Here is a 24,082-nt window from a genome sequence, read left to right as displayed (position 1 = left end):
GAACGAGTGCACGTAGGCCTCCATGTGTGCTCGAATCTCTGTAATTTCACGTTCATGGTCTTTCCGCGAGATGTACACTCTTTGACATAAAACTTGACCGGCGGCCGGCCGCTTCAGAGGCTAAGTCCGCGCCGATCGCGACATGGGACAAAAAAACTGGCCAACTCGCTAATTCTCTAAGTCCGGTTATCTGCACAATCTGGCAACACTGTAGACTGCGGCACTTCCTGGAGGAAAACTTGTCCCATGATAGAGAAACTCTAGGCTGATTACGCCTGTGGTCTAGCGGTAGCGTGCGTTGTTTCTGTTCATAATGTCAGTGGATCGAGAGCAGTTGGCATAAAATATTTTTATAGCCTCTTCTGTCTGAATGCTGAAGACGTGAATGTAATGGTAGCGCAGATTCAATCTATTTCGCTTTGTGACACACCGATATCAAAATTTTATCCAGTAACGATTTTGCGGCAGATTTCCTGCAGACTGTCCTCCTCTGGACGCCGTATGCGGCAAAGCTCCGGGATCCATTTGCTGGCTACTGGCAGCGGCCGTGGCGACAGCAGCGGCGCTGCACACCCCCGTTCTTTATCGAAAGCGCCTGCTACCGCTCATCGCTTTTGATGATTTAAAACGCTTTATTATTAAATGTTGCTCCACAGAAAATTTCTACAATTTCCATTCACGCTCAAAAGCAACGGAGACAGACGCCCTGATTAGTAGGCGGGTATTATATTACACTAATCGGCAAGAGCTGAGTATGGCCCGAAATTAATTTTATAGACTGGGACGAAATGAAACCACCTCACTACATTCGATGAATTTATAAATGCTTCATACCTCGTTTCTTTTCCTTTCAAACTCAATTATTTGTGCAACTTTTGGTCAATGTTTGGATGTTTTCGTCAAGCCAGAGTGAGCGTCTGTGGTGTAAAGTGTATTACAGTTCTTGTTTCATTCCTTATGGTAAGTCTATGCGATAAACTGTGTGAATACCTTGCAATGCATGCTCTGTAGCAGTGCAGGAACACTGCACATTTGGAGTTCATGAAGTATTTATTGTTGATCGGAAGTGATAGTTAAGGTCATCAGATTTAAACCAGAAAAATTTGTCGTTTTGAAGGTTTCAGAGAACGGAAAGGAATTGCTAACGCCGGTGTTAGAAAACGTCTACAGTTAAATGCTATTGCAAAAATTTAGAAGAAGGGAACTATATTAATGAACATGTGCACTTCATAAACAACCTTCTGACATGTTTGACCTATATGACGAACAAAGCTCAAATTTATATCGTTGACAGTCGGTTTGAATCTTTTCAGGGTCTATTTTACAGTGAAGCACCTTGGAATTTGCAAAGCAGAAATCCATGATATTAACTTAATTTACTAAGTCGAAATCGGACGAAGATTGATGTTTAAAGGCATTCTTCAGATTTCGAATAAGAAATTTTTAGTAGCAGTTTGCAACTCCATTAATTAAAATGGAAAATAAAAGGTTGTAGTCAGCGGCTTCTACCGTGATTCGAACTGCTATGTCTTATAGTACAAGCACTGCAACGCACAAGGGAACCTCTGAGCTAACGACACACTGGCTGCCAGAGGCGGAATATAGTCACTGCGATGTTGCGTGAGCCTCAAAACGCAACCTTAAACACACGAACAGAGGAGGTGGAGATTACTGTTTTAACGTCCCATCGACAACGATGTCATTAGAGACGGAGCACAAGCTCGGATTAGGGAAGGATGGGGAAGGAAATCAGCCGTGCCCTTCCTAAGGAACCATCCCGGCATTTGCCTGAAGCAATTTAGGGAAATCATTGAAAACCTAAATCAGGATGGCCGGGCGCGGGATTGCACCGCCGTCCTCCCGAATGCACACACAAACAGGTGTTACTTATGTGAAGAACGCCGTTCTTGGAGTCCAGAAATTAAATATACTTTCTAATTGTGTCATCTTGCAGTGGACTATATCGTACGAGTCTTCGATGTGGAAAACGAATGTCAAGTGAATTTAGCGAGGTAACGCCGGCCTACACCCGGAAGTAAATGCACTATCAGAGTGTTGACAAATACTTGCTACGACGCTGCCATTTCTAGGCTCTCTGACGAGGCAGCTCTTCAGCGAAATGCTGGCCGTGATTCTCCGATACGGTTCTTCAGAGTGGAGACGCGCGCGCACGTTTGGTTTTTATGCGGCGTTCTCCCCTGATGGTTTCTGACGTCGCCTTGTGGGCTATGTATACGTATGAGACATTCAATTATCATTAATCCAGAATCATACAAGTTTCAGCTTCCGGCGTGGAAGAAGGCTGTTGACGCCGACATTATATCATTTCAACGTAGGGAAAGCAAAACGGATCATTCAATGTTTCTCATTCAACATAAAGCATGTGAAATAATTTTCCGTAACGTTCATAATCATCTAAAAATACAAACGAAGTAAAAATACACCGGAAGCTTATTCGAATTGAATATAACGCTTTGCACCTCGATGTCGAATTTGTCCACTTGCAATCTTTTGCAGCATACACATAGAATGTCATGATTACCACGAGAATGAAGAAATATGTTGGTAAGGATGGAAGCAAGAAGAGACGCAGTCAACAAATATTCTATTCCTCATGGCATTCATTTCATTTGACACGTAAGAAGAGGTAAAGCGGGAATTTACTTTCGTTAACACGAAAGATATGCCGCACATATTGATAACGAGGAAGTCTGCGTCTTCATACGTTTCCTCCTTGAAATCTGTTGTTGTTGTTGTGGTCTTCAGTCCTGAGACTGGTTTGATGCAGCTCTCCATGCTACTCTATCCTGTGCAAGCTTTTTCATCTCCCAGTACCTACTGCAACCTACATCCTTCTGAATCTGCTTAGTGTATTCATCTCTTGGTCTCCCTCTACGATTTTTACCCTCCACGCTGCCCTCCAATACTAAATTGGTGATCCCTTGATGCCTCAGAACATGTCCTACCAACCGATCCCTTCTTCTGGTCAAGTTGTGCCACAAACTTCTCTTCTCCCCAATCCTATTCAATACTTCCTCATTAGTTATGTGATCTACCCACCTAATCTTCAGCATTCTTCTATAGCACCACATTTCGAAAGCTTCTATTCTCTTCTTGTCCAAACTATTTATCGTCCATGTTTCACTTCCATACATGGCTACACTCCATACGAATACTTTCAGAAACGACTTCCTGACACTTAAATCAATACTGGATGTTAACAAATTTCTCTTCTTCAGAAACGCTTTCCTTGCCATTGCCAGCCTACATTTTATATCCTCTCTACTTCGACCATCATCAGTTATTTTGCTCCCCAAATAGCAAAACTCCTTTACTACTTTAAGTGCCTCATTTCCTAATCTAATTCCCTCAGCATCACCCGACTTAATTAGACTACATTCCATTATCCTTGTTTTGCTTTTGTTGATGTTCATCTTATATCCTCCTTTCAAGACACTGTCCATTCCATTCAACTGCTCTTCCAAGTCCTTTGCTGTCTCTGACAGAATTACAATGTCATCGGCGAACCTCAAAGTTTTTATTTCTTCTCCATGAATTTTAATACCTACTCCTAATTTTTCTTTTGTTTCCTTTACTGCTTGCTCAATATACAGATTGAACAACATCGGGGAGAGGCTACAACCTTGTCTTACTCCCTTCCCGACCACTGCTTCCCTTTCATGTCCCTCGACTCTTATAACTGCCATCTGGTTTCTGTACAAATTGTAAATAGCCTTTCGCTCCCTGTATTTTACCCCTGCCACCTTTAGAATTTGAAAGAGAGAATTCCAGTCAACATTGTCAAAAGCTTTCTCTAAGTCTACAAATGCTAGAAACGTAGGTTTGCCTTTCCTTAATCTTTCTTCTAAGATAAGTCGTAAGGTCAGTATTGCCTCACGTGTTCCAGTGTTTCTACGGAATCCAAACTGATCTTCCCCGAGGTTGGCTTCTACTACTTTTTCCATTCGTCTGTACAGAATTCGTGTTAGTATTTTGCAGCTGTGACTTATTAAGCTGATAGTTCGATAATTTTCACATCTGTCAACACCTGCTTTCTTTGGGATTGGAATTATTATATTCTTCTTAAAATCTGAGGGTATTTCGCCTGTTTCATACATCTTGCTCACCAGATGGTAGAGTTTTGTCAGGACTGGCTCTCCCACGGCCGTCAGTAGTTCCAATGGAATGTTGTCTACTCCGGGGGCCTTGTTTCGACTCAGGTCTTTCAGTGCTCTGTCAAACTCTTCACGCAGTATCATATCTCCCATTTCATCTTCATCTACATCCTCTTCCATTTCCATAATATTGTCCTCAAGTACATCGCCCTTGTATAGACCCTCTATATACTCCTTCCACCTTTCTGCTTTCCCTTCTTTGCTTAGAACTGGGTTTCCATCTGAGCTCTTGATATTCATACAAGTCGTTCTCTTATCTCCAAAGGTCTCTTTAATTTTCCTGTAGGCGGTATCTATCTTACCCCTAGTGAGATATGCCTCTACATCCTTACATTTGTCCTCTAGCCATCTCTGCTTAGCCATTTTGCACTTCCTGTCGATTTCATTTTTGAGACGTTTGTATTCCTTTTTGCCTGTTTCAGTTACTGCATTTTTATATTTTCTCCTTTCATCAATTAAATTCAATATTTCTTCTGTTACCCAAGGATTTCTACTAGCCCTCGTCTTTTTACCTACTTGATCCTCTGCTGCCTTCACTACTTCATCCCTCAAAGCTACCCATTCTTCTTCTACTGTATTTATTTCCCCCATTCCTGTCAATTGCTCCCTTATGCTCTCCCTGAATCTCTGTACAACCTCTGGTTCTTTTAGTTTATCCAGGTCCCATCTCCTTAAATTCCCACCTTTTTGCAGTTTCTTCAGTTTTAATCTACAGGTCATAACCAATAGATTGTGGTCAGAGTCCACATCTGCCCCTGGAAATGTCTTACAATTTAAAACCTGGTTCCTAAATCTCTGTCTTACCATTATATAATCTATCTGATACCTTTTAGTATCTCCAGGGTTCTTCCATGTATACAACCTTCTTTCATGATTCTTAAACCAAGTGTTAGTTATCATTATGTTGTGCTCTGTGCAAAATTCTACAAGGCGGCTTCCTCTTTCATTTCTGTCCCCCAGTCCATATTCACCTACTATGTTTCCTTCTCTCCCTTTTCCTACACTCGAATTCCAGTCACCCATGACTATTAAATTTTCGTCTCCCTTCACAATCTGAATAATTTCTTTTATTTCATCATACATTTCTTCAATCTGTATGCTCTATTATATACTAAGTAGCCCGATCATTGTTTCAGTAATGTTACCCTCTTGTTTGACCCCGTAACGATGAACAGATTCCAAATGCATGTCTCCCTTCCTGGGTTGTTTTTTGTGTTTTATTGCTTGGAATTCCTGAAGCAGACCACTGTGCCTTCCCCCCTCGTGGGTTAGGTCTCAAAACTAAACCGCCTTGTATCCAATGGCATAATTTATTCAGACAGCATCAGCATAAGACTATCAAACAAAGCCTTCCATTTACAGTTGCAGCACTCTAACCAGCACTGACCAAAGTGTAATCCACGGTCATGGTCCTAAATTACCAGCTGTCTGCTACTGTGGCAAAGTCCGTACTGCATTTTCGATTCCGCAGCACCATTTTATCTGGTAACACTGTGTAGTTGCACAGTTGTGCTACCAGGTCTGTCCTCACACTGTCAACTTTATGTATCTCACTTCTCCTGTAGCGTAGATCACGAGGAGCCGAAGTAAATGAGTGTATTCTGCATGACGTAACATTCAGTATTCCCTTCTTTCATAGCCACTCTTCATGTGCATCGATACCAAATGTTTGCAGAGAAAAGCAAAAGCCGGTACTTCTCGCTAGTGTAATATAATGTGAACCAGCAACTACCCTTTCCTTAGAACACGACTCAAGCAGGTCCTCAAGTAGGTAGCAAGGCACTGCTGCATTCTGTTCCCTGACATTGCTCTGATGACGGTTAATGCAGATAGTTCCGATTATGAAATACAAAACGTATTGCAGGTTAGTTCCTAGGATAGTAACATTAAATTTGCGGTGTAGATGACACATGAACGTGACGACTATCCATATTACTCATCAATATAAAAAGACAATATTTTGGGAATTTAGCAGGATTACTCAAAATGAATTCTGAAATTGGGTGACTGACTGCACAGGTGCTAAACGTCGTCAAGAGTATACGATGTCCTAATCGCATTAGGAATATGAAGATCGTCTTCGACAGCTCGCAACTTTCACATTGCTATCTCCACCCTACTCCAGACAGCCCTCGGTGGAGTTGCACTACGTTGCCGATGTTATGGAAGGCCTTCAAACCGACAACAGACCACATATTGAAAAATACAAGCGAATTCTCTTGCAGCGTAAGCTTATTGTAACTAATCTAAAAATTATTGGAGAGGAACATTGTCCTATTCAAAAAAAAGTAAAATGTTACACACTGTTGACGTCAAACGGACATTATCTATGTCCTGTCTTGTGTCCTACTCATCTATAATATCAAGTGTACTATGAAAATGATTATATATAATGGATGATAAGGTAATGCATTGATACCAGATGGTGGGGGCCGGCCGGTGTGGCCGTGCGGTTCTAGGCGCTTCAGTCTGGAACCGCGTGACCGCTACGGTCGCAGGTTCGAATCCTGCCTCGGGCATGGATGTGAGTGATGTCCTTAGGTTAGTTAGGTTTAAGTAGTTCTAAGTTCTAGGGGACTGATGACCTTAGAAGTTAAGTCCCATAGTGCTCAGAGCCATTTGAACTATTTAACACAAAATGACAGTAAAAATTAAAGTTATTCACGAGCAGCTAGTTGAGAATATGTATGAACATTAAATGACACGACGAACTGAAATAATATGACGAAGAGTTCAGCGCTCACTGGGAATAGAGCCCCACACATATCGTTGTTGACTACACACAAAGAGACGTCAGCTACCGAATTTTTCTCCACCAGCTGCTCAGAATAGCATCTTGAACTTACAGTCATCTCGCAAATAGTTCTGTGTCTCACTGGGAGTTAAAAACGTCAGATATCGTTAGTGTTGACAACGAATGAAAATACATTAAAAATCAAAATTATTATCCACCAGCAGATAGGTGTTCTCCTGATAGAGCTTGATAATACATAATTAAATCTTTAGTGCCGGGCCAGGATTCGATCCCATTCACGCGTAATATGTGAAGGTGTTGAGGAATCTGCAGTTTTGAACAAACAACAAATTGTAGCCGAGCTGTATTGCCACGAAGGGATCAAATTCCGCGTTAAGGGCGGTCTGAGTTGCATTCCCAGTTTAGAACCAATTTTATCGACATACAGAAGCTCAAATAAAAGATGGAATAAGTGTCCTGTGACCATACATAGCGTTTGTGTCGTCACTTGAAATAAATAACTAGTATAAGAAAGGTTACTGGTGATAGAGTTTCTACATGTCGCCACTCCAGACTTTATTGTGGTTCAACCTACCGTCTACGTGGTAAAGAAGGAATATCATCTTTAATGTGAATTTTCAGACCACGCAGCCATTATATCTCCTTCACTTGGTGTAGCCAGGAGAGAATGGAATCTGTCTCTCCCTGTCTAAAATCATTGACGGAAGTGGGAATCGAACCCAGACCATAGGTATAACAACCTACCATCCGTCCAACAGACCACGAAATCCTCTTCTCTGCGAGTCATTTTTCTATCGTAACGCAATTGCGCCACACTGGATGAGAATTCTGACACACAGCCTCCCTGTAGTAATTTGCAGCATGTTCAGTAAATTCATTTACTTGGTTGACCGAATCACCATGAACTAGCTGCCTCGGCTACGCAGTGCATACATTCGACTATTTTGTAATCACAGAAATAAAATCACGTAACTGCCACCTACACACAACTGCCAACAGTGTAGGATGCAGAAGTTTAAATAGGAAGTGTTCCTTTCCACTTGAGCTATTCTATTGCGCTATCTGTTACTAGAAAACGTCGTTCAGTCCAAAAGAAAAGCTGTAACTGTTTGTCTCTCAGAAGTCAAGACCTGGCCATATGCATAATCTCACAGTGCTGTGGAATCCAAAAGTTCTGGAGGAATAGTTGCCGAGCTCTGGAGCTTATGTAGCTACGTGTCAGCTTGTAGCATAGATAAGATGTCGCGAGTTCGAATACATTCAGTGCTACATTTTTTAAAACGCAATTCAGCTCTCTGCTGATGGTATCAATCTAATGGAACTTTGAACATAATTCCCTTCACTTCTCAACCCAAAGTAGTAGCATGTGGAAAAAGGGCTAACTACTGTGACATTTTGTTCTATTCAGGTTTAATAGACAGCAGGCAGCAGATGCATCTCGAAGATGTGCAGGGAGAGCGCATCGTGCCATCATATGGCAGAAAAGTATTTTCTACATTAGCCGTCGTGTGGTAGTGATATTTTATTCTTCTTCAAACTTTGTTTGACAGCTTCAACTCAGAACAAGTTTTCTACATGCATGTAATCAATAAACTGCATGTGCATTGTCAGACTGTCATAGGTAACATCAGAGACTTCGCATATATCGTTGATGATTAATTTCTCTCTCATGTTTACTATTGTTTTAACAACAGTAAAGGAAACCTTACGAAAATTGTCCACTGTATTATAAGAAATGAAATAAAACTAACCATGATAACCTTACGACGAAAGTATCTGTACACAAGCATGCCTCTATCGACATGAATTAGTAAAATACTACTCACTTAGATTTTGATTGGGTCTGTGTTTAATTGGTATGCTGTGTCATACTCAAGAGGTATGCAAATGTGGCAATTCATAAATATAGTTACGTATTCCTAGAAACCCAAAATTCGCTTGGCAGCAGCGGAAAGAGGCCTTACCTGTTGTGCAGCATTGTAAGTTTTTCAACATTGCACTATGAGCTGAAAGCATTTTCTTGCGATTTCCTTATTGATGTTTGATCTGACTGCTTGTAGCTCTTTCACAGAAGGGATAAAAACGTTACAGTCAGTGAGACTGGAACTGCGAACCGTAACAGACGCTTTTTCACAGGTCAGCACGTTACCACACAGCTGGCGAGGAGTTATGGGTCTGAACTTCCCATTACGAGGGCAATAGGAACTCGAACTCGTAAACCGCTATTTGAAGGTCGAGATTAGTTGCGGTTTCCACCTGCAACGACTTTCCTGGGCTGAAAACCGTAAATTTTCAATCTTTTGTTACCCTTCAAGCGATAATAACTCAGATTATTCAATGGAAATGACAGGTAAAATCAAGTGAACTTTGAGGCTTAATTCCGTGCACACCAGGAAGTAACTCGTCAATCACAGAGTTGCCAAACATACGTTGCCTTGTTGCCAAATCTCAGTTACAGTACCAGCAGGAAGAAGACGAACCGATGTGATCCTACAGCGGTCTGGGAAGTGACCATAGCTGGTGTCTCCAAGTCGCGGCTGCTACGGCCTGGAATACGTAATGCGTCTGATTCGCTTTCTGTAACTAGGTTTAGGGACTGGAGCGTAGTTACTAATAATACTCAGAACTGACTGCAAACTGAGCATCATAAATCAGTAACTCTCATTGTTGTTTTTATATTTCTTTCATAAGTGTACTCAAAACTAAGAAAGTCATTCACACGCGTTTTCGTGCCTCGCCGATAGTCGAGCACAACATACAAATAAAAATAAAAAAGAATGTGTGTGTGTGTGTGTGTGTGTGTGTGTGTGTGTTTGTGTGAGAGAGAGAGAGAGAGAGAGAGAGATAAATAAAAAGCAATGAGAGAGAGTGTAAAAAATTGTTGTAAAGAAATTGAATCATGGTATTTAAAGAAATCTTTCATTAAAATGACACATTCCACATCATTACGAAATGTCGTATTCATGATCTATGGAACAAGAGTTAATCTAATGTAATCTAATGTAATCTAATCACATCATATTGATGATTAGCCATGAAGAGTCATGAATTACCGAAATTTTGGCCCATACCAGTAACCAAATCCAAACTTGAAAATAAAAGACGACAATTTTTGTAATAAACCGTGACTCCTATCAAGACCCTTTCGTCCCTGTTATCTAACCACGAAAGATGTCTGATGTGCCTCCATTCTGAAGTAACAAAGTGTGCATGCATTTAAAGATGAAGTGCATGATGTGAAGTTCTGTGACGGAGATACGAACCCAACACGTAATCCGATTGTTAACTAAGAAAAATCAAATGTTACGTATCGGTATTTCTTACGAGCCGCTAGGTGTCTGAATCTAAAATAAGGATACAAACTTTTGTGCCTAAGCGACAATCGAACTGCACACCTACCGTGCATCCACGAATATAGCTTAAGTATCAGTTGCTTACTCATGAACAGTAAGATGTGTGCGTGTTTGACCAGAAATAACGACACCTGTTGCGATTGTTGGAAACGCATGAACAGACATTGAAATTGCGCGTTAATTTTCACTAGCAGGTGGGTGTGCACTTGATAAAGCTAGAAATGAAATTATGAATATTTTTGTACTGGATCAGGTTTCAGACCCACATACTTACCTTTGGAGGAGACCTAGAGAAGATTGCAGTCTTGGGAAAAGGAACGAAATGACTGGACTATACTGTTCCGAGAGATTCAGATCCTCGAAAGAGGAGATACGAATTCGAATCACAGTCCAGCACCAAATTTTTAAACGTCTCTAGTTCAATCAAGTACAAGTAAAATAAGAGCCCTGTCCCTTTAAATGGCTATCGGTTCATCAAATAAAATAAAATTTTCTAATGTAAGTAAGCTTACTGGCGACTGTATTTCTGTTTACCATGACTTCCGCTGTGTCATTTCCCAACGTAAACCGGCTCTGCCCAGTTGGTAATGAAGGAACATGATGTTTAATGCGGATTCTGGATTATAACGTCTTTCTCTTGAGGTTACCACAGGTAAATTAAATCTGTTTGTGCCTCTTAAAAGTAAATGCCTGAACCCACGCATTGCACCTGTGATAGTTCGTTCCACCAGACCATTGTGGCCACATTACCCAGCCCCAAGAGTGTGCTGTAACGGATGATGTGCTTAGCTTACAAAATTAGTCACGGTGGAAAAAATGCGAGTCTATTAAATGGTCAAGTAGTAGCAAGCTTCTGACGCAGAGATTATGCTATTCTCATGTCAGCAGGATGTAAAGACTCTTCTAGGCATCGTAGGCTGGATGTGAAGCCATTTTGATTTTTCACAAATTCAGCAAATTTCTTAGTTCGAGAAAATCCACTGTGAAGTGTGAAGTTGCCGGATAATTCGATTATTACTGTTATTATTACTATCATTTTATTCATACCGCTGCTGTAACACAAGTGCTTGAACATCATTTAATGCCTTTTGGTCACTATAGATGTAGTTTCCCAAGAACAGGTTCTTTCCCTGTCTGCGGAATCTTTTTCATGTTAATATCAAACACCAGCAATGACTCGTAGATTACTTTAAAACTAAAGTAATTGGCGAAGACGTTACTTGGTAACATAAATGCACTGCCTTTCTTCATTTACTTTCGGCTAGAAATGGCTATCGAGTACTGACAAACCAAAAGGCAAGAGATCTTACTGCCTTCCGATATACGTTGCTGTTAGTTCTTCCACATGATTTGGTCGACATGACCTGTTTCAAGTTGTGTATGACAGACAGTGTTTTAGAAAATCTATTGTTTCCCTTTGAAATAAACAGAAGTATTTTCATTCTAAGCTGTCCAAGTACAAAATTTTCGCAATATTAGTTCAAATTTAATATTCGCTTCTATAATGTAGGAAAGTATTTCACAGTCGCAAGACTCGCATCCGAAACGTTGACCTTACACTTAGTCGCTGACCATAAATTCTAGCTCAGAGTGACACCAGTTTAAATAACCTAATGTAGCGAAGACTGTTTGCCAGTGCTCTTTCTCACCGGAAAATACGCAATTCACTCATTTGGCTCCATAAGTACACTGTAACAGTAATTTCTGTGTGAAATTTGTCAGTAAGCTTTTGCCTTCCAACCGGCAAAATACGGCAGAGTACGGCCGGTAAACAATTCACAAACCACGATTTAGTGCCAATAAGACGATTTCTTTAAACATTGTCGCAGCTGAGGGAATTTAGTTTCTGCTTAAATAGTCTTAAGCAGCAATGTTCACAGATACCTCAAATAGGAAAAAGCTGAATATCCAGGTACGAAGGTTGTAAAACAAATTTCCCACAGTTTGTGTCAGGTTGATCTTTTCGTCTGATAACACTGCGTAAGTATTTTGTCTAAGAGGTATCACAAGTAGTATCCCTGTAGCTGTGGGAATCATTGGTTGAAAACGAGTTTAACACCAATGGGTACAGTGCTGCTAAATTTTCACAATTATTATCAACCTAAGTCTGAGTTCATCCACAAACTGAGGCGTATTTTTAATATTGGAGCTAGACTGTGTACCCTTGTCTTTCTTGAGTGGTCATTGGAAGGCGTTACACACACGTATACAATACTATGAATACTTCGAACGCTATGGTTAACGTTGCTCTCATAAACTACTTTTTTTTTTAAATTCTTCTGGGTCTTCAGCGTGCAATATGTGTTGTAGATACAGTCTCAGACCAAAAAATTGACCGCCGAGTCGTTCACGTAAGGTGGACAATACAGTCGTGCTCCTCTCAGAATTCTATGTCTGGCAATATGCTCGATCTAGCAACATGTAGACTGCGGCACTTCCCAGAGGAAGTCTTGACTCCAGTCTTAGTACATTACTCTTGACTACGACCGTAGTCTTGAGGTAAAACGCGAGACCAGCTAATATGATATTGTAGATTCGCTTAAATTACACTCATAGCTTCAGCACCGAGAGGAAAGGGGCGATAAAAATTTTGTCGATATGTGCTTTCGGTCGGCAGACGTCATATTAGCTGGTCCCGCGTTTTACCTGAAGACTACGGTCGTGTTCCAGCAGCGGTATGAATAAAATGATAGTAATAATAACAGTAATAATCGAATTATCCGGCAACTTCACACTTCACAGTGGATTTTCTCGAACTAAGAAATTTGCTGAATTTGTGAAAAATCAAAATGGCTTCACATCCAGCCTATGATGCCTAGAAGAGTCTTTACATCCTGCTGACATGAGAATAGCATAATCTCTGCGTTAGAAGCTTGCTACTACTTGACCATTTAATAGACTCGCATTTTTTCCACCGTGACTAATTTTGTAAGCTAAGCACATCATCCGTTACAGCACACTCTTGGGGCTGGGTAATGTGGCCACAAAGGTATGGTGGAACGAGCTATACAGGTGCAATGCGTGGGTTCAGGCATTTACTTTTAAGAGGCACAAACAGATTTAATTTACCTGTGGTAACCTCAAGAGAAAGACGTTATAATCCAGAATCCGCATTAAACATCATGTTCCTTCATTACCAACTGGGCAGAGCCGGTTTACGTTGGGAAATGACACAGCGGAAGTCATGGTAAACAGAAATACAGTCGCCAGTAAGCTTACTTACATTAGGAAATTTTATTTTATTTGATGAACCGATAGCCATTTAAAGGGACAGGGCTCTTATTTTACTTGTACTTGATTGAACTAGAGACGTTTAAAAATTTGGTGCTGGACTGTGATTCGAATTCGTATCTCCTCTTTCGAGGATCTGAATCTCTCGGAACAGTATAGTCCAGTCATTTCGTTCCTTTTCCCAAGACTGCAATCTTCTCTAGGTCTCCTCCAAAGGTAAGTATGTGGGTCTGAAACCTGATCCAGTACAAAAATATTCATAATTTCATTTCTAGCTTTATCAAGTGCACACCCACCTGCTAGTGAAAATTAACGCGCAATTTCAATGTCTGTTCATGTGTTTCCAACAATCGCAACAGGTGTCGTTATTTCTGGTCAAACACGCACACATCTTACTGTTCATGAGTAAGCAACTGATACTTAAGCTATATTCGTGGATGCACGGTAGGTGTGCAGTTCGATTGTCGCTTAGGCACAAAAGTTTGTATCCTTATTTTAGATTCAGACACCTAGCGGCTCGTAAGAAATACCGATACGTAACATTTGATTTTTCTTAGTTAACAATCGGATTACGTGTTGGGTTCGTATCTCCGTCACAGAACTTCACATCATGCACTTCATCTTTAAATGCATGCACACTTTGTTACTTCAGAATGGAGGCACATCAGACATCTTTCGTGGTTAGATAACAGGGACGAAAGGGTCTTGATAGGAGTCACGGTTTATTACAAAAATTGTCGTCTTTTATTTTCAAGTTTGGATTTGGTTACTGGTATGGGCCAAAATTTCGGTAATTCATGACTCTTCATGGCTAATCATCAATATGATGTGATTAGATTACATTAGATTACATTAGATTAACTCTTGTTCCATAGATCATGAATACGACATTTCGTAATGCTGTGGAACGTGTCATTTTAATGAAAGATTTCTTTAAATACCATGATTCAATTTCTTTACAACAATTTTTTACACTCTCTCTCATTGCTTTTTATTTATCTCTCTCTCTCTCTCTCTCTCTCACAAACACACACACACACACACACACACACACACACAAACACACACACACACATTCTTTTTTATTTTTATTTGTATGTTGTGCTCGACTATCGGCGAGGCACGAAAACGCGTGTGAATGACTTTCCTAGTTTTGAGTACACTTACGAAAGAAATATAAAAACAACAATGAGAGTTACTGATTTATGATGCTCAGTTTGCAGTCAGTTCTGAGTATTATTAGTAACTACGCTCCAGTCCCTAAACCTAGTTACAGAAAGCGAATCAGACGCATTACGTATTCCAGGCCGTAGCAGCCGCGACTTGGAGACACCAGCTATGGTCACTTCCCAGACCGCTGTAGGATCACATCGGTTCGTCTTCATCCTGCTGGTGCTGTAACTGAGATTTGGCAACAAGGCAACGTATGTTTGGCAACTCTGTGATCGACGAGTTACTTCCTGGTGTGCACGGAATTAAGCCTCAAAGTTCACTTGATTTTACCTGTCATTTCCATTGAATAATCTGAGTTATTATCGCTTGAAGGGTAACAAAAGATTGAAAATTTACGGTTTTCAGCCCAGGAAAGTCGTTGCAGGTGGAAACCGCAACTAATCTCGACCTTCAAATAGCGGTTTACTTGTTCGGGTTCCTATTAACCTCGTAATAGGAAGTTCAGACCCATACCTCCTCGCCAGCTCTGTGGTAACGTGCTGACCTATGAAAAAGCGTCTGTTACGGTTCGCAGTTCCAGTCTCACTGACTGTAACGTTTTTATCCCTTCTGTGAAAGAGCTACAAGCAGTCAGATCAAACATCAATAAGGAAATCGCAAGAAAATGCTTTCAGCTCATAGTGCAATGTTGAAAACTTACAATGCTGCACAACAGGTAAGGCCTCTTTCCGCTGCTGCCAAGCGAATTTTGGGTTTCTAGGAATACGTAACTATATTTATGAATTGCCACATTTGCATACCTCTTGAGTATGACACAGCATACCAATTAAACACAGACCCAATCAAAATCTAAGTGAGTAGTATTTTACTAATTCATGTCGATAGAGGCATGCTTGTGTACAGATACTTTCGTCGTAAGGTTATCATGGTTAGTTTTATTTCATTTCTTATAATACAGTGGACAATTTTCGTAAGGTTTCCTTTAGTGTTGTTAAAACAATAGTAAACATGAGAGAGAAATTAATCATCAACGATATAAGCGAATTCTCTGATGTTACCTATGACAGTCTGACAATGCACATGCAGTTTATTGATTACATGCATGTAGAAAACTTGTTCTGAGTTGAAGCTGTCAAACAAAGTTTGAAGAAGAATAAAATATCACTACCACACGAGGGCTAATGTAGAAAATACCTTTCTGCCATATGATGGCACGATGCGCACTCCCTGCACATCTTCGAGATGCATCTGCTGCCTGCTGTCTATTAAACCTGAATAGAACAAAATGTCACAGTAGTTAGCCCTTTTTCCACATGCGACTACTTTGGGTTGAGAAGTGAAGGGAATTATGTTCAAAGTTCCATTAGATTGATACCATCAGCAGAGAGCTGAATTGCGTTTTAAAAAATGTAGCACTGAATGTATTCGAACTCGCGACATCTTATCTATGCTACAAGCTGACACGTAGCTACATAAGCTCCAGAGCTCGGCAACTATTCCTCCAGAACTTTTGGATTCCACAGCACTGTGAGATTATGCATATGGCCAGGTCTTGACTTCTGAGAGACAAACAGTTACAGCTTTTCTTTTGGACTGAACGACGTTTTCTAGTAACAGATAGCGCAATAGAATAGCTCAAGTGGAAAGGAACACTTCCTATTTAAACTTCTGCATCCTACACTGTTGGCAGTTGTGTGTAGGTGGCAGTTACGTGATTTTATTTCTGTGATTACAAAATAGTCGAATGTATGCACTGCGTAGCCGAGGCAGCTAGTTCATGGTGATTCGGTCAACCAAGTAAATGAATTTACTGAACATGCTGCAAATTACTACAGGGAGGCTGTGTGTCAGAATTCTCATCCAGTGTGGCGCAATTGCGTTACGATAGAAAAATGACTCGCAGAGAAGAGGATTTCGTGGTCTGTTGGACGGATGGTAGGTTGTTATACCTATGGTCTGGGTTCGATTCCCACTTCCGTCAATGATTTTAGACAGGGAGAGACAGATTCCATTCTCTCCTGGCTACACCAAGTGAAGGAGATATAATGGCTGCGTGGTCTGAAAATTCACATTAAAGATGATATTCCTTCTTTACCACGTAGACGGTAGGTTGAACCACAATAAAGTCTGGAGTGGCGACATGTAGAAACTCTATCACCAGTAACCTTTCTTATACTAGTTATTTATTTCAAGTGACGACACAAACGCTATGTATGGTCACAGGACACTTATTCCATCTTTTATTTGAGCTTCTGTATGTCGATAAAATTGGTTCTAAACTGGGAATGCAACTCAGACCGCCCTTAACGCGGAATTTGATCCCTTCGTGGCAATACAGCTCGGCTACAATTTGTTGTTTGTTCAAAACTGCAGATTCCTCAACACCTTCACATATTACGCGTGAATGGGATCGAATCCTGGCCCGGCACTAAAGATTTAATTATGTATTATCAAGCTCTATCAGGAGAACACCTATCTGCTGGTGGATAATAATTTTGATTTTTAATGTATTTTCATTCGTTGTCAACACTAACGATATCTGACGTTTTTAACTCCCAGTGAGACACAGAACTATTTGCGAGATGACTGTAAGTTCAAGATGCTATTCTGAGCAGCTGGTGGAGAAAAATTCGGTAGCTGACGTCTCTTTGTGTGTAGTCAACAACGATATGTGTGGGGCTCTATTCCCAGTGAGCGCTGAACTCTGCGTCATATTATTTCAGTTCGTCGTGTCATTTAATGTTCATACAAATTCTCAACTAGCTGCTCGTGAATAACTTTAATTTTTAATGTCATTTTGTGTTAAATAGTTCAAATGGCTCTGAGCACTATGGGACTTAACTTCTAAGGTCATCAGTCCCCTAGAACTTAGAACTACTTAAACCTAACTAACCTAAGGACATCACTCACATCCATGCCCGAGGCAGGATTCGAACCTGCGACCGTAGCGGTCACGCGGTTCCAGACTGAAGCGCCTAGAACCGCACGGCCACACCGGCCGGCCCCCACCATCTGGTATCAATGCATTACCTTATCATCCATTATATATAATCATTTTCATAGTACACTTGATATTATAGATGAGTAGGACACAAGACAGGACATAGATAATGTCCGTTTGACGTCAACAGTGTGTAACATTTTACTTTTTTTTGAATAGGACAATGTTCCTCTCCAATAATTTTTAGATTAGTTACAATAAGCTTACGCTGCAAGAGAATTCGCTTGTATTTTTCAATATGTGGTCTGTTGTCGGTTTGAAGGCCTTCCATAACATCGGCAACGTAGTGCAACTCCACCGAGGGCTGTCTGGAGTAGGGTGGAGATAGCAATGTGAAAGTTGCGAGCTGTCGAAGACGATCTTCATATTCCTAATGCGATTAGGACATCGTATACTCTTGACGACGTTTAGCACCTGTGCAGTCAGTCACCCAATTTCAGAATTCATTTTGAGTAATCCTGCTAAATTCCCAAAATATTGTCTTTTTATATTGATGAGTAATATGGATAGTCGTCACGTTCATGTGTCGTCTACACCGCAAATTTAATGTTACTATCCTAGGAACTAACCTGCAATACGTTTTGTATTTCATAATCGGAACTATCTGCATTAACCGTCATCAGAGCAATGTCAGGGAACAGAATGCAGCAGTGCCTTGCTACCTACTTGAGGACCTGCTTGAGTCGTGTTCTAAGGAAAGGGTAGTTGCTGGTTCACATTATATTACACTAGCGAGAAGTACCGACTTTTCCTTTTCTCTGCAAACATCCAGAACTAAATTCAGTAACTAAATGCTAAGAATATATTTGCATTGTGCCAACTCAAAAATCAATAGATATGGATATAGATACAGATTTTTATATTTAAAGCCATTCTCGTTCTGCGTTGGAATAAACATCATTCATTATTTGCTTGTTCTTGTTACGATTGTTATTGTCATTCTCTCACCCGCAAGAGTTTTCGCATTCCTATTTGGTATCGATGCACATGAAGAGTGGCTATGAAAGAAGGGAATACTGAATGTTACGTCATGCAGAATACACTCATTTACTTCGGCTCCTCGTGATCTACGCTACAGGAGAAGTGAGATACATAAAGTTGACAGTGTGAGGACAGACCTGGTAGCACAACTGTGCAACTACACAGTGTTACCAGATAAAATGGTGCTGCGGAATCGAAAATGTAGTACGGACTTTGCCACAGTAGCAGACAGCTGGTAATTAAGGACCATGACCGTGGATTACACTTTGGTCAGTGCTGGTTAGAGTGCTGCAACTGTAAATGGAAGGCTTTGTTTGATAGTCTTATGCTGATGCTGTCTGAATAAATTATGCCATTGGATACAAGGCGGTTTAGTTTTGAGACCTAACCCACGAGGGGGGAAGGCACAGTGGTCTGCTTCAGGAATTCCAAGCAATAAAACACAAAAAACAACCCAGGAAGGGAGACATGCATTTGGAATCTGTTCATCGTTACGGGGTCAAACAAGAGGGTAACATTACTGAAACAATGATCGGGCTACTTAGTATATAATAGAGCATACAGATTTCAAGGAGGAAACGTATGAAGACGCAGACTTCCTCGTTATCAATATGTGCGGCATATCTTTCGTGTTAACGAAAGTAAATTCCCGCTTTACCTCTTCTTACGTGTCAAATGAAATGAATGCCATGAGGAATAGAATATTTGTTGACTGCGTCTCTTCTTGCTTCCATCCTTACCAACATATTTCTTCATTCTCGTGGTAATCATGACATTCTATGTGTATGCTGCAAAAGATTGCAAGTGGACAAATTCGACATCGAGGTGCAAAGCGTTATATTCAATTCGAATAAGCTTCCGGTGTATTTTTACTTCGTTTGTATTTTTAGATGATTATGAACGTTACGGAAAATTATTTCACATGCTTTATGTTGAATGAGAAACATTGAATGATCCGTTTTGCTTTCCCTACGTTGAAATGATATAATGTCGGCGTCAACAGCCTTCTTCCACGCCGGAAGCTGAAACTTGTATGATTCTGGATTAATGATAATTGAATGTCTCATACGTATACATAGCCCACAAGGCGACGTCAGAAACCATCAGGGGAGAACGCCGCATAAAAACCAAACGTGCGCGCGCGTCTCCACTCTGAAGAACCGTATCGGAGAATCACGGCCAGCATTTCGCTGAAGAGCTGCCTCGTCAGAGAGCCTAGAAATGGCAGCGTCGTAGCAAGTATTTGTCAACACTCTGATAGTGCATTTACTTCCGGGTGTAGGCCGGCGTTACCTCGCTAAATTCACTTGACATTCGTTTTCCACATCGAAGACTCGTACGATATAGTCCACTGCAAGATGACACAATTAGAAAGTATATTTAATTTCTGGACTCCAAGAACGGCGTTCTTCACATAAGTAACACCTGTTTGTGTGTGCATTCGGGAGGACGGCGGTGCAATCCCGCGCCCGGCCATCCTGATTTAGGTTTTCAATGATTTCCCTAAATTGCTTCAGGCAAATGCCGGGATGGTTCCTTAGGAAGGGCACGGCTGATTTCCTTCCCCATCCTTCCCTAATCCGAGCTTGTGCTCCGTCTCTAATGACATCGTTGTCGATGGGACGTTAAAACAGTAATCTCCACCTCCTCTGTTCGTGTGTTTAAGGTTGCGTTTTGAGGCTCACGCAACATCGCAGTGACTATATTCCGCCTCTGGCAGCCAGTGTGTCGTTAGCTCAGAGGTTCCCTTGTGCGTTGCAGTGCTTGTACTATAAGACAGAGCAGTTCGAATCACGGTAGAAGCCGCTGACTACAACCTTTTATTTTCCATTTTAATTAATGGAGTTGCAAACTGCTACTAAAAATTTCTTATTCGAAATCTGAAGAATGCCTTTAAACATCAATCTTCGTCCGATTTCGACTTAGTAAATTAAGTTAATATCATGGATTTCTGCTTTGCAAATTCCAAGGTGCTTCACTGTAAAATAGACCCTGAAAAGATTCAAACCGACTGTCAACGATATAAATTTGAGCTTTGTTCGTCATATAGGTCTAACATGTCAGAAGGTTGTTTATGAAGTGCACATGTTCATTAATATAGTTCCCTTCTTCTAAATTTTTGCAATAGCATTTAACTGTAGACGTTTTCTAACACCGGCGTTAGCAATTCCTTTCCGTTCTCTGAAACCTTCAAAACGACAAATTTTTCTGGTTTAAATCTGATGACCTTAACTATCACTTCCGATCAACAATAAATACTTCATGAACTCCAAATGTGCAGTGTTCCTGCACTGCTACAGAGCATGCATTGCAAGGTATTCACACAGTTTATCGCATAGACTTACCATAAGGAATGAAACAAGAACTGTAATACACTTTACACCACAGACGCTCACTCTGGCTTGACGAAAACATCCAAACATTGACCAAAAGTTGCACAAATAATTGAGTTTGAAAGGAAAAGAAACGAGGTATGAAGCATTTATAAATTCATCGAATGTAGTGAGGTGGTTTCATTTCGTCCCAGTCTACAAAATTAATTTCGGGCCATACTCAGCTCTTGCCGATTAATGTAATATAATACCCGCCTACTAATCAGGGCGTCTGTCTCCGTTGCTTTTGAGCGTGAATGGAAATTGTAGAAATTTTCTGTGGAGCAACATTTAATAATAAAGCGTTTTAAATCATCAAAAGCGATGAGCGGTAGCAGGCGCTTTCGATAAAGAACGGGGGTGTGCAGCGCCGCTGCTGTCGCCACGGCCGCTGCCAGTAGCCAGCAAATGGATCCCGGAGCTTTGCCGCATACGGCGTCCAGAGGAGGACAGTCTGCAGGAAATCTGCCGCAAAATCGTTACTGGATAAAATTTTGATATCGGTGTGTCACAAAGTGAAATAGATTGAATCTGCGCTACCATTACATTCACGTCTTCAGCATTCAGACAGAAGAGGCTATAAAAATATTTTATGCCAGTTGCTCTCGATCCACTGACATTATGAACAGAAACAACGCACGCTACCGCTAGACCACAGGCGTAATCAGCGTAGAGTTTCTCTATCATGCGACAAGATTTCCTCCAGGAAGTGCCGCAGTCTACAGTGTTGCCAGATTGTGCAGATAACCGGACTTAGAGAATTAGCGAGTTGGCCAGTTTTTTTGTCCCATGTCGCGATCGGCGCGGACTTAGCCTCTGAAGCGGCCGGCCGCCGGTCGAGTTTTATGTCAAAGAGTGTACATAGGAGACTCATCTAGGAACGTAAGCTCTCTGAGCATTGACAGTAAATCACCTCGTAATGCAGAAACCCTCTCTTGCAGCGACTGCCACAATTTGCATGAAGGTGAAGGATTTGCATGAAGACGAAATGAAACTGAATGTAAAAATTACGATTAGTACTTTGCAGCATCAGATGTATCAGTAATTCGTTATTTGCGGTTCTAATAAAATACCCGTTTCCTTTGTTTACCCTTAAAAAATTCTTAAAATTCGAGAACTTGTTCAGTCTAAGCTTTAGGGGTACGTTTTGTAGGGGTGTTGGCTGACAACTAATGTGTTTTAGGGTTAATGATCTTAGAAAGGTTGGAAAGCATTGTGTTACAGCCTTCTGCTACATAAAATAAATGCATAGGTAAGAATTAATTCTGGAATACGTTTCTTTAGAGCTCTTTTGGAACAACACTTACTGCCATCCTCAGTTAGAATTTTGCGAAGTTCTTTAGAAGAAAGAAACTTATCTTTTAAAGGCGTGCTCCTCTGATTTGAGCTCCGAAGCGATCTTCGACATTTATGCGCCTCTCGCGAGAAATTTAAGCCACATCACAAGCATGAGCGTATGGAATATGTAAACAAATATGTTCCTATCGTCGGCATGATGAATCTTTTTTCATAAGCTGTTCGATAAATAATCGTAAGTGCTATACAGAGCTGATTTTTGTTTCGCTATCTGCATACGCCTGACTGTAACGCGACGTACTGCTACAGCTACATTTTGTGCAACACGTCAGGTGTCCAAAGTAATAGCCCACACAGAACAGCAGATAAAACTGTTTGTGATGTTGATTTGTCGGCCGGAATGCCGCCACTGTAGCGTATAGTGAGAATGGTGATCGTAGAGATGGGGGGTGTGGAGCGCTACTCACCTGCCTGTGGGTTGGAGTTCGTCGCAGGCGAGCGGCGGTCGTGAGCGGACTGACGGCCAAAGCAGAGCGCAGAGCCGTGGCTGGAAACAGTTTGCCGGGGAGGGGAGGGGAGGGCAGGGGGAAGTCGCTTTGGAGGGGGTAGGCCGTCAGTGCAGTGGGCCCCGCTAATAACACGAAATCCGCCAGCCGCGTGTACAATCCCAAAACGTCAACTGACTGCTATTCCACGCTTATGCTTGAGTGACGGAACAAAAAACGTGCATGGTGCAACACACCCGCCGTCAAAGAGCGAGTGCGTATTGAGGGTCCACTTAAACTACAGGTATAGCTACACCCCATATCTACTTCAGTGAGCCATCTCTCGGAAGTAAGGATGGTTAGCAGAATGAGATTTTCACTCTGCAGCGGAATGTGCGCTGATATGAAACTTCCTGGCAGACTAAAACTGTGTGCCGAAACGAGACTCGAACTTGGGACCTTTGCCTTTCGCGAGCAAGTGCGCTACCATCTGAGCTACTCAAGCACGACTCACGCCCCGTCCTCACAGCTTTACTTCTGCCAGTACCTCGTCTCCTACCTTCCAAATTTTGCAGAAGCTCTCCTGCGAACCTTGCAGAACTAGCTCTTCTGAAAGAAATGATATTGCAGAGACATGGCTTAGCCACAGCCTGGGGGAGAGCTTTACAGGAGTGCTTCTGTAAAGTCTGGAAAGTAGGAGACGAGGTACTGGCAGAAGTAAAGCTGTGAGGACGGGGCGTGAGTAATGTTTGGGTAGCTCAGATGGTAGAGCACTTGCCCGCGAAAGGCAAAGATCCAGAGTTCGGGTGTCGGTCCGCACACAGTTTTGAACTACCAGGAAGTTTCAAATCCGCTGCAGACCGAAAATCTCATTCTGGAAACATACCTCAGGCTGTGGCTAAGCCATGTCTCCGCAATATCCTTTCTTTTAGAAGTGCTAGTTCTGCAAGGTTCGCAGGAGAGCTTCTGTAAAGTTTGGAAGGTAGGAGACGAGGTACTGGCAGAAGTAAAGCTGTGAGGACGGGGCGTGAGTCGTGCTTGGGTGACTCAGATGGTAGAGCACTTGCCTGCGAAAGGCAAAGGTCCCGAGTTCGAGTCTCGGTCGGGCACACAGTTTCAATCTGTCCGGAAGTTTCAGTATGGTTAGCGTTTAACGTCTCGTAAACGAATGGGAGAGGTAGATAGCTGGAGAGAGTAAAAACTATAGGGGAAGGAAGCGATTGGAACATATCTAACAAGTAACTGAAGAGTGGAAATGTC

The 24,082-nt window shown here is 41.5% G+C and overlaps 1 protein-coding gene across 1 annotated transcript in view; it reads right to left on the bottom strand.

Annotated features, from left to right (window-relative positions):
- The window catches only part of LOC126474999 (acyl-CoA-binding protein homolog), a 163,156-nt gene extending 140,269 nt beyond the window's left edge, over nt 1–22,887 (bottom strand). Inside the window, exon 1 of the mRNA XM_050102538.1 lies at nt 22,805–22,887. The gene's annotated coding sequence lies outside the window, so the exon portion shown is untranslated. The remainder of the gene's footprint in view (nt 1–22,804) is intronic.
- Nucleotides 22,888–24,082: the final 1,195 nt, after the last annotated feature.

This window comes from Schistocerca serialis, chromosome 4 (assembly GCF_023864345.2).
Source record: "Schistocerca serialis cubense isolate TAMUIC-IGC-003099 chromosome 4, iqSchSeri2.2, whole genome shotgun sequence".
Classification (NCBI taxonomy): domain Eukaryota; kingdom Metazoa; phylum Arthropoda; class Insecta; order Orthoptera; family Acrididae; genus Schistocerca; species Schistocerca serialis.
The sequence above is the reverse complement of the archived record's forward strand: the minus strand, read 5'-3'. Positions and strand labels throughout refer to the sequence as shown.